Below are 15,923 nucleotides of genomic sequence, written 5' to 3'. Positions count from 1 at the left end.
GAGCCTTCGTTTTTAACAAATGTCTTAAGTTCAGAATTTTCCCTGTATCATTAAAAATTTCAAAAGTTACAGCACTTTCTGAAAAAGGAAACACAAATCTCCCGCAAAATTACTGACCAGTCTAAATAGTTCCTGTAATTACCAAAACATTTAAAACTCTTATATGCAATCAATCAAGTGAAGTGAATTTTGAAGAAAACCACCTCCTTGATTTGGTTACAGATGAGGAAAAAATACCACTTCAACAGTTCTTGACAGTATAAACCAGATAAACACTGCTTTTGAAAACAGGTATAAAGCCTCACTTGTTTTATGTGACCTCAGTAAGGCCTTTGATTGTATCCCTTGTGAATTATTGCTTGCAAAACTTAAAAAAAAATATATATATCTAAGTGAGAAACAGACATTCTCTAACGAAAATGGTAGAAACAGTGGTACCACAGGGATCATTGCTTGAACCATTATTTTTCATAATTGCCATCAGTGATTTGCCATATCTTGTTCCTCGATCTGTGGTCTGCTAAGCAGATGACACAATGATAATTGCAACTCACTAGGACACATCAGCATTACAACAAATGTCACAGGAAACAAGACACAGCATCAGCAACTAGAACAGTTAAACTTTTATTTTTCCACACTGGCTCCAAATTAGTTGGGGAGAACACATTAACCACATTTGCAAAAGAATTTCAAGGGTACCATAGGTAATGTGAAATCTGAGAGATTTGGTTACTCCTAACTATTTAAGATTGACATGTTTTGGACTGATCCAGTCTCACATTTCTTATGGACTGTTAGTATGGGACCACTCTACACATATAGGTGATGTACTGAAGGTACAAAAAAGTGTCATAAGATAAATGTGTGGGCTGGACCAACAGATCACTGTCAACGTCTGTTTAGAAAACTCAATATACTTACAACTATAAATCTGTATATACATGTATCAACACTATACATTTAAACAAGCATCAAATACTTTCATATAAGAGGAGATATGCACTAGTACAACACCAGAGGAAAAATTAAAATTGGTACTCCAAGACACAGACTAGTCAAAACAGCCCACTCATTCACACTCAGCTCCCTAAAAATCTTTAACAAATTACGAGCCTCAGCATGGTCCATGCCTTCTAAATTATTTCGGCCGGAGTGGCCAAGTGGTTCTAGGCGCTACAGTCTGGAACCGCGCGACCGCTACAGTCGCAGATTCGAATCTTGCCTCAAGCATGGATGTGTGTGATGTCCTTAGGTTAGTTAGGTTTAATTATTTCTAAGTTCTAGGGGACTGATGACCTCAGAAGTTAATAATTTAGAAGGCAATTGTACAACTGGCTGGCTGAAAATCCATTTTATAATATAATAGAATTTTGCAATGAAAAAAATGTGAACATGTGTTAAAAATTAAAATATGTGGTTAAATATTTGTAGTTGTGTGGGTAATTCAGTATAAAGACTTGTAATTGTGCATATAATTAAGTATAAGTATCTGTGATTGAGCATGTAATAAAGTTTACCAAACATATGTTAAAACTTAAAGTGCACAGTTAACATCTGTAGTTGTGATATAACTAAACATATCAGTATTATGTATAAGACATAAAGCCTATTCCATTATGTTAATGGTCAATGGCAAATGAAGATGAATAAAACACAACAGTTGGGTCAACATCCACAATTTTGTATATAAACAGGACACATAATCCTCATACTATGCAGTAGTGTGACATGAGTGCTGGAAAGCACACCAGAGATGATGGTAGTATTCTCAGTAAGTTAACAGTTTAATTTCATGTCCCTGGATAGAACTACTGTGGACCTGGAACAAAGCTGAGAAAGCATCCAGCGTATGGTAACAAGGAAGTTAATATACTTCCGCCGTTGCTGATAGGTGGTGACAATGGTAAGCAGCAGTTGAAAGAAACTGATCATAGACATCAGGCAGTTAGCTTGGACCTCAGTCAGCATAACATCATTCAAACATTAGTCAATTTGTGTCTGCATCATAAAGTTGTTCTTGATTGAAAATGTCAGTTTACAAGCCTAAGTCTTGTAATTTGTGGGAGGTTTTACTGTTTTGTTTCAATATAAAGAAAACAGCACCTGAGTCTCATCAAATGCTCTCACATATATATGGTAAGTACGCTATTAGTGAAAGAACATGTCATGAGTGGTTACAATGCTTCAAGAATGGTGATTTTAATGTCATAGACTGGCATACTGGTGGAAGAGAGAATGTTTTCAAAAATGCAGAATTGGAGACATTGCTGAGTGAAGACTCCCATCAAACTCAAGAAGAATTGGTGAAATTAGTGGGAGTGACACAGCAAGACATTTAAAAATGTCTCAAGGCTATGGGCATGTTTCAGAAAGAAGGAACTTGGGTCCCGTGTGATCTGAAACCAAGAGACGTTGAACGGTGTTTGTGTGTTTGTGAACAGTTGCTTCAGAGGCAAAAACGGAAGGGATTTCTGCATCGCATTGTGACTGGGGACAAAAAATGTATTTATTATGATAACCCTAAATGCAAAAAATCATGGGGATATCCCAGCAATGCTTCCACATTGATGGCCAAACTGAATATTCATGGCTCCCAGATCATGCTCTGCATTTGGTGGGACCAGCTCGGCGTCATGTACTATGAGATGTTACAACCAAGTGAAACAATCACAGGCACTCATTATCAAACACAATTTAATGTATTTGAGAGGCACAATAAAGTGATTTTGCAGCATGACAACACTTGACCCCACGTTGCAAAAGAGATCAAAATGTACTTGGGAATGTTAAAATTGGAAGTCCTACCCCACCCACCGTATTCTACAGACATTTCTCCCTCTGACTATCACCTGTTTAGATCAATGGCACATGGCCTGGCTGACTAACACTTCTGATTTCATGACGAAGTCACAAATTGGATCGATTGGTGGATCACTTCAAGAGATGAACAATTTTTTCAACGCGGGATTCATACACTGCCCGAAAGATGGGAGAAAGTAGTGCCCAGCAATGGAAAAAACTTTGAATGATACATGTGTATCCAATTTGTTTCATTAAAGCCTCAATGGTTGGGGGAAAATGGCAGAAGCTAAGTTGTACACCTTGTACATCTAGAAGGTGCTAAAGTTGTGGAAATACCTCCTTGTTCATATGATATTGATGATGTTAACGCATAAATAAGACATTTTGTACATGTAAATATTAATATGTTTTAAATGGAGACAAAAACAATAGAAGAAATGGTTCAAATGGCTCTGAGCACTATGGGACTCAACTGCTGAGGTCATTAGTCCCCTAGAACTTAGAACTAGTTAAACCTAACTAACCTAAGGACATCACAAACATCCATGCCCGAGGCAGGATTCGAACCTGCGACCGTAGCGGTCTTGCGGTTCCAGACTGCAGCGCCTTTAACCGCACGGCCACTTCGGCCCGCTAAACAATAGAAGAGACAGTAGACTTTAGGCATGGAGATTCTAATGGATCACTACTAGGTTTCTTGAGGAGCCAAGTGTTGAAGTAAGTTTGTGATGAAATTTACAAGACAAATCAACAAGTGGATAGTCAACCTGTTAGTATGATCTTTGTTGAGTGTAATATTTCTATGAATATGTACTTTAATCAATGGTTAATATATGGAATCTATAGATTTTTTCTACAATGAGTCCAGGTTACAAAATTATTGATGTGCCTAGCAGTCCAGTTTACCTCATTCAGACATTAGACCATCTACAGTTGAATATCATAGATCAGAATGGGAATCTACTTAGTTTTCATGGTGAGAAAATTATAAGACACCTTCATCTGAAGCAGCAGCATGGGTATAAATACTCCCTTTTGTTAGAAAAGTTCCAGGACAGGTTTTCTTGAAAATAGAAAACTGCACTTACCAAGTAATGGTCCTAGCTCCTATTGAAGTGGTCCCCTTGGCTATCAATACACAGTTGCCAACATTTCTGGAGGTCTTTCAAGCAAGCAGGGAAATTTTCAGCTGTGATTCTTGTAAGCTCATTTGTCAAAGCCCATTGTATATCTATGATATCTTGACGAAGATTTCCATCCAGTTGCCTTTTCACTCACAGAAACAAGAAAATATCGCAATGTGTGAGGTCAGGCGGATATGGGGTGGCAATAACAGAATGTCTGGCCAGATACCTGGTAACAGATAAAGCTGTATGGGATCTTGTATTGTCATGCAGCAAGAACCAGTCCTTAGGATTCTACAAACCATGGCAGTAATGTCAAGTCGCTGTCGCAAACATTTCAAGGCTTCAATGTAAAAAGTTTGGTTCCTGTTCAACCTGGAGGAACTAATCATTTACTATCAAAGAATGAGATCAACATTGTCTTTGTTCTCAAACGTTGTCATTTTATTTTTTTCACAGCTGGTGATCCAGGGCTCTGCCATTCAGCACTTTGACATTTTATGTAACGGTCAGACTGGTAGCATCAGTTTTCATCCCCAGTGACAATCTTTGACAGAAATGTAGCACCATCTGGCTCCATTCATCATCTTTCCTCTTTCTGTTCATCTATTAGTGTGTGAGGGACAAGTTTTGCATAAGTGTCCGTTTCCCTAAATCTTTCCATAAAATCTTATGATTCAAATTAAGCTCTTCTGATACTGCACACACAGTTACATGACAGTCCTCTTGCAATAGCTGCCTTACACATTCCATGTTTGCCTCAGTATGTGCTGTAGATGAGTGACCAGCTCTGGGATTGTCTTGCAGTGAATCTCTGCCTTCACAAAACCTTTCATGTCACTAGAAAACATGTCTTCTTGAAAGTGCCTCACCTGTGTATGCTTGCCTAATTATTGCCCATGTTTCACTTTGGGCTTTCCTGTGCTTAATGCAGAACTTAATGTTCATTCTTTGCTCACAATCAGCATCCATTGTGTCACCATAATTAATATGCCAAGAAATGAAACAGTGTGTTGCTAAGTACAGCCCTGCTACCTAGTGAGTTTGGGAGGAAACATGGCCAAGGTCATTTCAAGAATGCACACATACCAGGTAACATAACAACAGCATTTGTTCCTTTTTAGTATTGAACTCAGAAATATAAAAACCTGTCCTATAACTTTCCTGACAAAGGGAGTGCAATGCACACAGTTATTGTAACACCACTTCTCAAAGGAATAAGAACATGACAACATGTGAGAATTGTGAGTTTTTTAAATTGATAGGACTGAAACCTTTCAAAAACTTAAAATGTGCATCTCCACATCAACTTTGAACCTGAATGCATTAGGTAATGAAAGATGGTTCATGGATGAATTGACGGATGTTCACTGTAGTGCCTGTATTCTGCACAAAATGTTAACAGGCTTCTTTGAGGTTAATAAACACATCATATGAATGCCAAACAGGAACTGATTACAGTTTGATGTGCTATGGACAATAGCTCATGCATTCCAGGAGTGGACAAGAAAATAAAATTATGCTGGATAAATTGGTGTGGATAGTGCCTCTTATATCAGTATCAGATAAAGAGGACCTGAAACATTTACATTTGTTGAATGCAGGTACACAGTTACCATTAACTTTCTGATCATGAGAACTTTACAAGTGCCCAACCTTTCTAGTGACATCCAGACAAACATGGACAATTCAGACATCTGTTGAACTGGAAACATTTTGATTTACTATTCCCGAAGTGCAAAAGACAGGAGGGGAATCCAAAATAAAGTTCAAGCGTATTTGGCAGCTGTAAGCTAACAAGTGCTGGAGTGTACCTAAAATACAAGTATTTTCCATATGATAGCTTACAATTCAACTAGGATACTGACAATATCAATTATTGTACAATGCATATGCAAAGTTTTGCTCTTCTTACTATGAGGGCAATAAATTGGGATGCACGCTCAGTCTTAAGAATTAGCAGCCACAGTTGTGACCAACTGCTTGAAGCAAAATGCGGTAGTGAAATCTGGAACTGTAGACATATGCATTGATTTTCAGCCATCACAAAGTGCCCTCCAGGCACAGTACTGTATGCATTATTACTGCACAAATGCACAAATCAACTACTCCCTTTTCACAGGAATTGTACAATGTATAGTGTAAATGTAGAGGTATTGCACAATTTGCAACATATTTCATAATGACATCTCACAGTGCAAACATCATTGTAGATGTACAGGGATTTTACAATGAGTTGAACAAATTGTGTTTAAATGTATGTTATTTACTGTTTCCCAATGCTGGACAAGTATTAACAAAGTATTCCACAACTGTTACTTTGCCCAGACTGTTTAGTACAGTTCACCCTGCTATATTTCTCAAACTATTGCATGGCTGACTCAATATCATCATTGAAAATGGTGAAATGATGCAGGAGCATCACATGAAAACACAGTGACATCACTCCAAACCTGTGATCATAGAGACAGGGTACCTTACATCAAATGCTGTGAAAAAGTGTTGTGGCTGTGTGATATCTCCAATTTATTTTATTTAGCGTATGGCAAGTACAAATCACTTTTATAGAGAAATAAGCTGCTACAATAACTTTATAACTTTGGCACTACAAACAAGACATAAGGAATTAAATACAGTTATGTCATGAACAACATATATATAATTACAAATTAACATTTAGGTTTTTAATATATTGAACTGCACTTTGAGTCACATCCAGGAAGTCCATTGTTTGACCTGAGTAGGCTCTCAGAGGGCACTCTGCAATGATGTGCTGGATCATCTGCTTCTCAGTGCTGCAGTCGCACTTTGGGGATGGTGCTCTTCCCCATTTGTGTAGAGAGTCCGCATATCGACCATGGCCCGTCCTGATCCTGTTGAGGAGATGTCTCCAAGAGTGTATCAATAAGCAATCTTGAAGAACACAACCACCCTCCAGTTGAAAGACTGAAACAAATGTATAATGACAACAGCAGCAATTATATGTGTGTTCCAGAAAATGTACAAATACCTTTAAGTTAGATTATCAATAAATGGTATTGTCTTTTCAAACTATGTATATTTATTTGCAACTGTTTCTATCATCACATACTGCCTATGTAATTCATCAAGGATGGGAGATATAATTTTAGACATCTCATCTATAAGATATCAAAAGCAGCAGTAGTCAATGGTTGCTTGCAACCAGGTTCTCATGAAAGTCTCTCTGTATATGGTACTTAAAAGCTACAACCATTTACTCTGTGAACTGATGTACATTCCTCATTCAGGAAATGAATTTTTCTTCTTCTTCTCCAACTCCTTCTCTATGTCCGACCACTCTGGGTTCTCAATAAGTGATATTGTCTTTTAAAAGCGTGTATTTATTCATTCATCACTTATAGGATGAGTATTCAAGCTATGCATAGCTACAGACATCCACCACTCCCTCAAGTGTTCAGACAATGTGCCACAAGGCTTGCTTACACCAGCAACACACATCTCAAGTTCAAAGGGACATAGCATGACACATATATATGCAGCACATGAAGGAACAAAACATCTGTGAAAAATTGTAACATATGTACACCAAGGCCAGTGGGGTGTCCCACCAAGATCCTGTTGCTGAGGTGTGCAGAAAAAAAAAAGATGCACTCATGTGCACAGCAGGTGATATAACACAAGTCAGTACACACATGCTGCCTCATCTGTAATTAAACTGAGCTAATCAGCTCCTGTTCCAATTCAGTATGAGCATTGATTACTGTATCAATATGAAGCATCAGTCTGACTTTGTTAGTGGTAATGACACCAGTAAGCAAGTCCATTTGTTGTGTATTGTCGACATTGACAATTTGGTTCCAACCATATCATCACTACTCTTCAACAATCAAACAATGTCTTCCCTCAAAGAAAGTTTGGGGGAAGGTGGTAATGATCTGAATACTGTAATACATGATCGAGATTCACAATTCTCAGTCCAAAGTTCTTGGAGTTTTGCTCTGATCGTGGAGACTGGATATGTAAGTAATATCTAGTCTTCTTCAGATAATTTTATGCTTGCATGCAATATTCACTATGTGTTTTTGTTCTGAATGCACTTGATGGGAACATAGTCACACATGTAAATGCCAATTGGACCATAAAATATTGGAATATACATGTAATATGCTGAATGATGATGAGTAGTTAAAATAACTTACTGGTGTTGGTGAACCACAATATAAGTATCAGAAATTATTATAATTATTAATGACAGATGTATATGTCTATTATGTGTGTGTGTGATACTTATCAGTCTTGCTTTTTATTCCTTTTTATATGAGTATTGGCATTTTATGGAGGAGGACTTGCAACTCTTTGGCCAGAACAGAGTATGAAGCACTCATCATCATCCCAGCCCAAACTATCAAACTGATCCCCTCAAACACCTTGTGCAATCCCACCACCCCAGCCTGGACTGCCAAACTGGCATCTGTAAACACCACAGACACTGTCATTGGGGTCACCCTGGTGTGGAGTGTTACATAAGCTGTGCTTTGCAGTTGACCACATTGCCACCATCATGGTAGTACCCTGGGACTAGCGACATCAGTCCAATTGTCCACCTTGTTAATGAACACCAGGTACATGGCGCAATGCAGTCTACTGCTCTGTAGTTGCTGGTATTTTCGGGAATAGGATCTTGCGATCCTGCATTAATAACCCTAGTGTGGGGTATTGAGATCTGGCTCCCTTCCTTTATACTTGCTGAACAGTGTTGGAAAGAGAACTCCCTGAACTCAATAATGACCTGCAGTATCCCACCATCAGATGCAAAGCAGTTCTGCACTGTGAGTTGTCACACCCCCAGAGAAGGCATTAATCTTGAGGAAATATGGTGTGATATCAGGGAGTGACTCAGTTATGGAGTGATAAGGAACTTTTATGGACAGCATCACACTGAGCTGTTTTTCCAAAGTGCAGGAAAGAGGCTCTGGTAAGGTGCTCAGCCATGTACCCCATCTTGATGTGCACTAGGATGTCTTTGATCCATTTAATAGGGGTTCCAGTTTCATCTCTCTTCCAAAAGAAATTGCTGGTAGAAGGGCATGTATTAATGTTCAGAAGACCAGAAAGGGGAATAAATAATGCTTTATGTGGTCGCTTCTGGTGTGCAATAGAACAATAGAAATTACCCAAAATGTGCAAGTGCCAAGCACACCAAGCATTGAGGGTGGGCAGGCCGGGGGGAGAGGGGGAGGGGGTTATGAGGTACATACTGCACTGCAGTTGAAAGTCAGTTGAGAGGGACTGAAACTGCACACGCGTGCAGGATACACTGTTTCATTGGTTTAAAAATTGTGTGTAGATCATCTTATTTTAAAGTTCAAAAAATTCTCTGAAAATTATTTTCACTGCTGTGTATAAGTCAACCTTTATTAATTTTACAAAAATGTACATATGCACCTTTAAAGCTCATAAGACAATTATTTTCAGTTATATAAGCACAAAAGAAATGAAAAAACATTTTTAATAAAACCATTTTATGAAACTTCCTGGCAGATTAAAGCTGTGTGCCGGACCGAGACTCAAACTCGGGAATCCAAGTTCGAGTCTCAGTCCGGCACACAGTTTTAATCTGCCAGGAAGTTTCATATCAGCACACACTCCACTGTAGAGTGAAAATTTCATTCTAAAACCATTTTATATTTTTTTTATTATTTTGATAAGAACCTAATCCCTACAAATGATCAGAGGAGATGAATTTAATTTGAAAAAATATATATATATATAAAAGTAAGTTAATTATTACTCACAATGCGCTGTTACATCTGCATTGCACACATCTTTTCTGCAAGAATAGATGCATTTATATATCAGCCATAAAATTCAGTATCAAACTGCAATGTAAAAAAACAGGAATCTGTGGGCCAAACATTTCAAGGTGAGTTCTGAGGTGGCCAGTCAAACACACGCTGGCTGTGGCTGGCAGCTGTTACTGCATGGAGAGGCGGAATCAGGTGAGAAGGATGCAGAAATTGCTGTGTTACAACACCCTCTCTGCAGGTCTTAGTTGGTGGGTTGGTGGTCTGGGGTGGTCTGGTGGGGGTGGAGATTCCTTTGCACCCTGCAGGTGAGACTTACCTGCCCACCTTATGGACTCCAACAGCGGTGCCACATGGTGAAAAGTTAATTGATCTACCCCATCAACATGCTGCATGCAGCCTCACTGCTCAGTGCATCTTGCCAACAGTGACTCGGGCATGTGAACACTACCTGTGGTATGTTTATATGCATTTGAACCATAGGATTGGGTTGGGGTGGGACAAACAGTTGCTTTCTATATGGTTTCAATTCATCTTGTATAGCATTCAATCCAATAAGTGCCACAACATACATTGAAATACCATCCATGAATTCTGTTTCAGCGGACTTCGTAGTTCTAATTTCTTCATATTTACACTGTTCTCATGCAAATAGTCCACAAAATCATAGTTTGCAGCTCTTACTTATGGATGACAGCATGTTAGTCTGTCTATAGCAATCGTTAATGCACAGTATACATCACTGAAATTCACAACACTTTCCTGTTTTATGTAAATGTATGTGTTCCCTGAATTTAATTAAAGCACATCTTCTAAAGACGTATCAACTATTGAAATCTTCCTCCCAAACGTATGAACATTATTTGGTGGGTGAGATGGATTGAGATGCTGCCATCTTCTTCTGTACTCAATCCCTCATAGTGCTCAGACAGTTCCACTTTAGCACCAAAATGTTTAACATTTTCTAGCGAAATTACTACTTCAGAGTAACTGTCAGGTGCAAGGTCTATATTCACATGTTTAGATCCACTAACACTCAAATTATATGTGTTGGCAAATAACAGTACTCTTAAGGGACTTAGCTGAGGCTCTTTGAGTTGAGAAAACTCCAGTGGCTATGCACAATAGTCAAATGATAGCAGGTGTGATAAACCTGGAAGGCTATCTGTGTGTTGCTGCTGTATTTCAGCTGGGGTCCATTGCGCTGCTGGAAGAAGAATAAAAATAAGTATAATCAAACATATTAATAGCAGTAATTACATTAATGATTGGTCAATAAATATTTCCTTTCAGTCTCCTCCTACTTTTTAGCTGATGTCTGCTATAGAGCCCCATGATGGTTCTTTCAGTACTGCATATGGACATCAAATGATCACTATTGGGTGAGATCAAAGTCGAGGTGGGAGAGGGGAGGGGTGAGAGTGACCTTGACATGAGCCAACAGTGACCTTGGATATGACATGCACAGTTGCATCAGCTGTAATATGACACCAAAGGTCATACGCAGGTTGGCTTGTACCAGCAGTGATACCCTCTACTAATATGTACCTACAGGACAAGTGGCCCATAACTGAAAATGTGTCTTGATGATCTCTCTAATGGTGAATGAATCTGGATTAGCCCCAATTCAGATGCCTATGAGCATACTCCCAAGAAGGAGATGAAAATGAGAAAAAGATTGACTAACCAACAAGAGGGTGGCATTCTATGAGTTGGGGTGTGGTATGTCAGAAGTCTAAATGTAATAGGGACACTAGAAAATCTGAAAAGAGAGGTGCAAACCTCAGGCTAGATTTAGTGGAAAGAAGATAAAATTTCTCATTAAATGAGTACACACTAATATAAAGTAATATCAACATCAGGAGAAATGGTGAAATTTGAATAGAATTCATCATGAACAGGAAGGTAGCTAGGGTAGGTAGTAAGTTACTGTAACAGTGATAGGATTATTCTCATCACAATCAACAGCAACCAGTACCAACAGCTATAGTTCAGGTAACTTATATCTACATCTACATATATTCTCTGCAAACCACCATGAGGTGCACAGCAGAGGGTATATCTCATTGTGCCAGTTGTTAGGGTTTTTTTCTGGTTCCATTCATGTATGAAGCATGGGAAGAATGATTGTTTGAATGCCTCTGTACATGCAGTAATTGTTCTAATCTTATCCTAATGATACCTATGTGAGTGATACATTGGTGATTTTAGTATATTCCTAGAGTCGTCATTTAGATCTGGTTCTTGAAATTTTGTTAATAGATTTTTCATGGGATACTGTACATCTACTCATGAATCTTCCAGCTCAGATCCTTCAGTATCTTTATGACTCTCTTCCATGGATGAAATAAGCATGTCACCATTCATGTTGCCCTTCTCTGTATACATTCAGTATCCCCTGTCAGTACTATTTGGTACAGTCTCACACACTGAAGCAATATTCTAGAACCAGTCCCATGAGTGAATTGTAAATAATCTCCTTTGTAGACTGAGTGCACTTTCCCAGAATTCTATTGATAACTGAAATCTGCACCTGCTTTACCCATGGCTGAAGCTATGTTATTTCATTTCATTTCATATTCCTGAAAAGTGTTATACCCAGGTATTTGTATGATTTGGCTGATTCCAACAGTGACTCATTGATATTATAGTCATAGTATACTACTTTTTTTCATTTTATGAAGTGCACAGTTTTACATTTGTGAACAATTAAAGCAAGTCTTATCAAGATTTGACTGTATATTTATGCAACTTCTTTCAGATACTAATTCATTATAGATAACTGCATCATCTCCAAAAAGTCTGAGGTTACTACTAATATTGTCTGCAAGGTCATTAATACACAACATCAACAGCAAAGGTCCCAACATACTTCTCTGGAGCAGATGTGAAGTTACTTCTGCATCTGACAATGACTCTCTATCCAAGATGACATGCTGCATTGTCCCTACCAAAAAGTCCTCAATCCAGTAACAAATTTCACTTGACACCTCATATGATTGTATTTTTCACACTAAGCATAGGTGTGGCACTCCATCAAATGCTTTCCAGAAATCAAAGAATACATCTAACTGTCTGCTTTGATCCAACGCTATCATTACATCAAATGTCAGGTTTCAAGTGGTTCAAATGGCTCTGAGCACTATGCGACTTAACTTCTAAGGTCATCAGTCGCCTAGAACTTAGAATTATTTAAACCTAACTAACCTAAGGACATCACACACATCCATGCCCAAGGCAGGATTCAAACCTGCGACCATAGCAGTCGCTTGGCTCCAGACTGTAGCACCTAGAACCGCATGGCCACTCCGGCCGGCTCAGCTTGCACATGATTGATTTTTTCACAATCCATAGTAGAGGAGGTCATTCTGATCAAGATACCTCATTATGTTTGAGTTCATGTTCTAAGGTAGTACAACAAATTGATGTCAAGGATAGTGGATGGAAGTTTTGTGGATCATTTCTACTACCCTTCTTGTAGACAGGTGTGACCTGTGCTTTTTCCGAGAACTGAACATGGTTTTTTGTTTGAGGGATCTACGATAGATTATAGTTAGAAGAGAGATTAACTCAGCCACAAATTCAGTATACAATCTCACAGGTATTCCATCGGGCCTTGGAGCTTTGTTCAATTTTAATGATTTCAGCTTTTTCTCAAGTTGTACATCATGACATCACAAGCAGAAGAGGAAGAGGTATAAAAAGTATATGAAGACACTGAAGGGGTAATTTAGTATGTAAAGAGAGATGAAACTCTAATAATCATGGGAGCTGGGATGCTGTAGTAGGGGAGGAACTACAAGGCAAGCTACAGCAGAATATGGGCTTTGTAGTCGCAATGATGGAGAAGAAAGACTATTTCAGTTATGCGATAAAATCCTGCTAGTAACAGCTAACACACCATTAAAACGTCACAAGAGAAGGACGCATACTTGGGGAGGGCTTATAGACAGGAGAAGTTTCCAGCTAAACCAAAGCTTAGTGAGACAGAGACTCCAAATTAGGTAGTGGATAATAAGGTATACTCAGGAGCAGATATACACTACTGGCCATTAAAATTGCTACACCATGAAGATGACGTGCTACAGACACAAAATTTAACCAACAGGAAGAAGATGCTGTGATATGCAAATGATTAGCTTTTCAGAGCATTCACACAAAGTTGGCACTGGTGGCAACACCTACAACGTGCTGACATGAGGAAAGTTTCCAACCGATTTCTCACATACAAACAGCAGTTGACTGGCGTTGCCTGGTGAAATGTTGTTGTGATGCCTCGTGTAAGGAGGAGAAATGCATACCATCACGTTTCCAACTTTGATAAAGGTCAGGTTGTAGCCCATTGTGATTGCGGTTTCTCGTATCGCGACATTGCTGCTCGCGTTGGTCGAGATCCAGTGACTGTTAGCAGAATATTGAATTGGTGGGTTCAGGAAGGTAATACGGAATGCCATGCTGGATCCCTACGGCCTCATACCACTAGCTGTTGAGATGACAGGCATCTTATCTGCATGGCTGTAACAGATCGTGTAGCCACGTCTCGATCCCTAAATCAACAGATGGGGTCGTTTGCAAGACAACAACCATCTGCATGAAAGTTCAATGACGTTTGCAGCAGCATGGACTATCAGCTCGGAGACCATGGCTGCTGTTACCCTTGATGCTGCATCACAGACAGGAGTGCCTGCGTTGGTGTACTCAATGACGAACCTGGGTGCATGAATGGCAAAACATCATTTTTTCAGATGGATCCAGGTTCTGTTTACAGCATCATGATGGTTGCATCCATGTTTAGTGACATCGTGGTGAACACACATTGGAAGTGTGTATTCGTCATCACCATACTGGCGTATCACCTGGCGTGATGGTATAGGGTGCCATTGGTTACACGTCTCGGTTACCTCTTGTTCGCATTGACGGCACTTTGAACAGTGGACGTTACATTTCAGATGTGTTACGACCCATGGCTCTATCCTTCATTCGATCCCTGCGAAACCCTACATTTCAGCAGGATAATGCATGACCGCATGTTGCAGGTCCTGTACGGGCCTTTCTGGATACAGAAAATGTTCGACTGCTGCCCTGGCCAGCACATTCTCCAGATCTCTCACCAATTGAAAACGTCTGGTCAATGGTGGCCGAGCAACTGGCTCGTCACAATACACCAGTCACCACTCTTGATGAAATGTGGTATCGTGTTGAAGCTGCATGGGCAGCTGTACCTGTACACGCCATCCAAGCTCTGTTTGACTCAATTCCCAGGTGTATCAAGGCCATTATTACGGCCAGACGTGGATGTTCCAGGTACTGATTTCTCAGGATCTAGGCACCTAAATTGCGTGAAAATGTAATCACATGTCAGTTATAGTATAATATATTTGTCTAATGAATACCTGTTTATCATATGCATTTTTTCTTGGTGTAGCAATTTTAATGGCCAGTAGTGTAGATTCAGATCACAATTTAGTAATAATGAAAAGTAGCCTGAAGTTTAAGAGAATCATTCAGAAAAATAAATGTGAAAAGAAGATGGGTACTGAATTATTAAGGAATGATGATGTACATTTGAAGGTCGCTAAGGTAGTAGACACTCCAATAAGAAATACTACAGTAGGCTGTTCAGTTTAAGAGGAATGGACATCTCTAAAAAGAGCAACCACTAAAGTTGGAAATCAAATATAGGTAGGGCTACAAGGAAGGTAACTGCAAAGAAATCTTGGGTCACAGAAGAAATTCTTCATTTGATCAACGAAAGCCAGGAACACAGCAGAGTAAATCACTCAAAACGAAGTGAATAGGAAGTGCAAGGAAGCTAAACTAAAACAGCTACAGCAAAAATGTGAAGAAATTGAAAAAGGAGTAATAGTCCAAAAGACAGATACAGCCCACAGAAAAGTCAAACCAACTTTCAGTGAAGTTAAAAGCAAAGCCATCAATATTAAGAGTGCAAGAGTAATTCTGCTGTAAAATGCAGACAAGACAGCAGATAAGTGAAAAGAGTACATTGAAGGCCTTTATGAGAGGAGGAACTGTCCGATGAAGTGGTAGAAGAAGAAATGGGAGTTGGTATGAAAGATATGGGGTATCTAGTGTTAGAGTCAGAATTTAATAGAATTGTAGAAGACCTGGAATAAAATAAGGTGGAATGCATAGGTAACATTCTTCCAGAATTTCTGAAGTAACTGGGGGAGTGGCAACCAAATAACTA

The 15,923-nt window shown here is 39.1% G+C and overlaps 1 protein-coding gene across 1 annotated transcript in view; it reads left to right on the top strand.

The window, feature by feature from the left end:
- Positions 1 to 15,923, top strand: part of LOC126145541 (cytochrome P450 6j1-like) — a 150,535-nt gene that overhangs the window by 86,328 nt on the left and 48,284 nt on the right. The window lies entirely within an intron of this gene.

Source organism: Schistocerca cancellata, chromosome 2 (assembly GCF_023864275.1).
Source record: "Schistocerca cancellata isolate TAMUIC-IGC-003103 chromosome 2, iqSchCanc2.1, whole genome shotgun sequence".
In the NCBI taxonomy this organism is placed as follows: Eukaryota; Metazoa; Arthropoda; class Insecta; order Orthoptera; family Acrididae; genus Schistocerca; species Schistocerca cancellata.
This window is presented reverse-complemented; position numbering and strand designations above follow the sequence as displayed.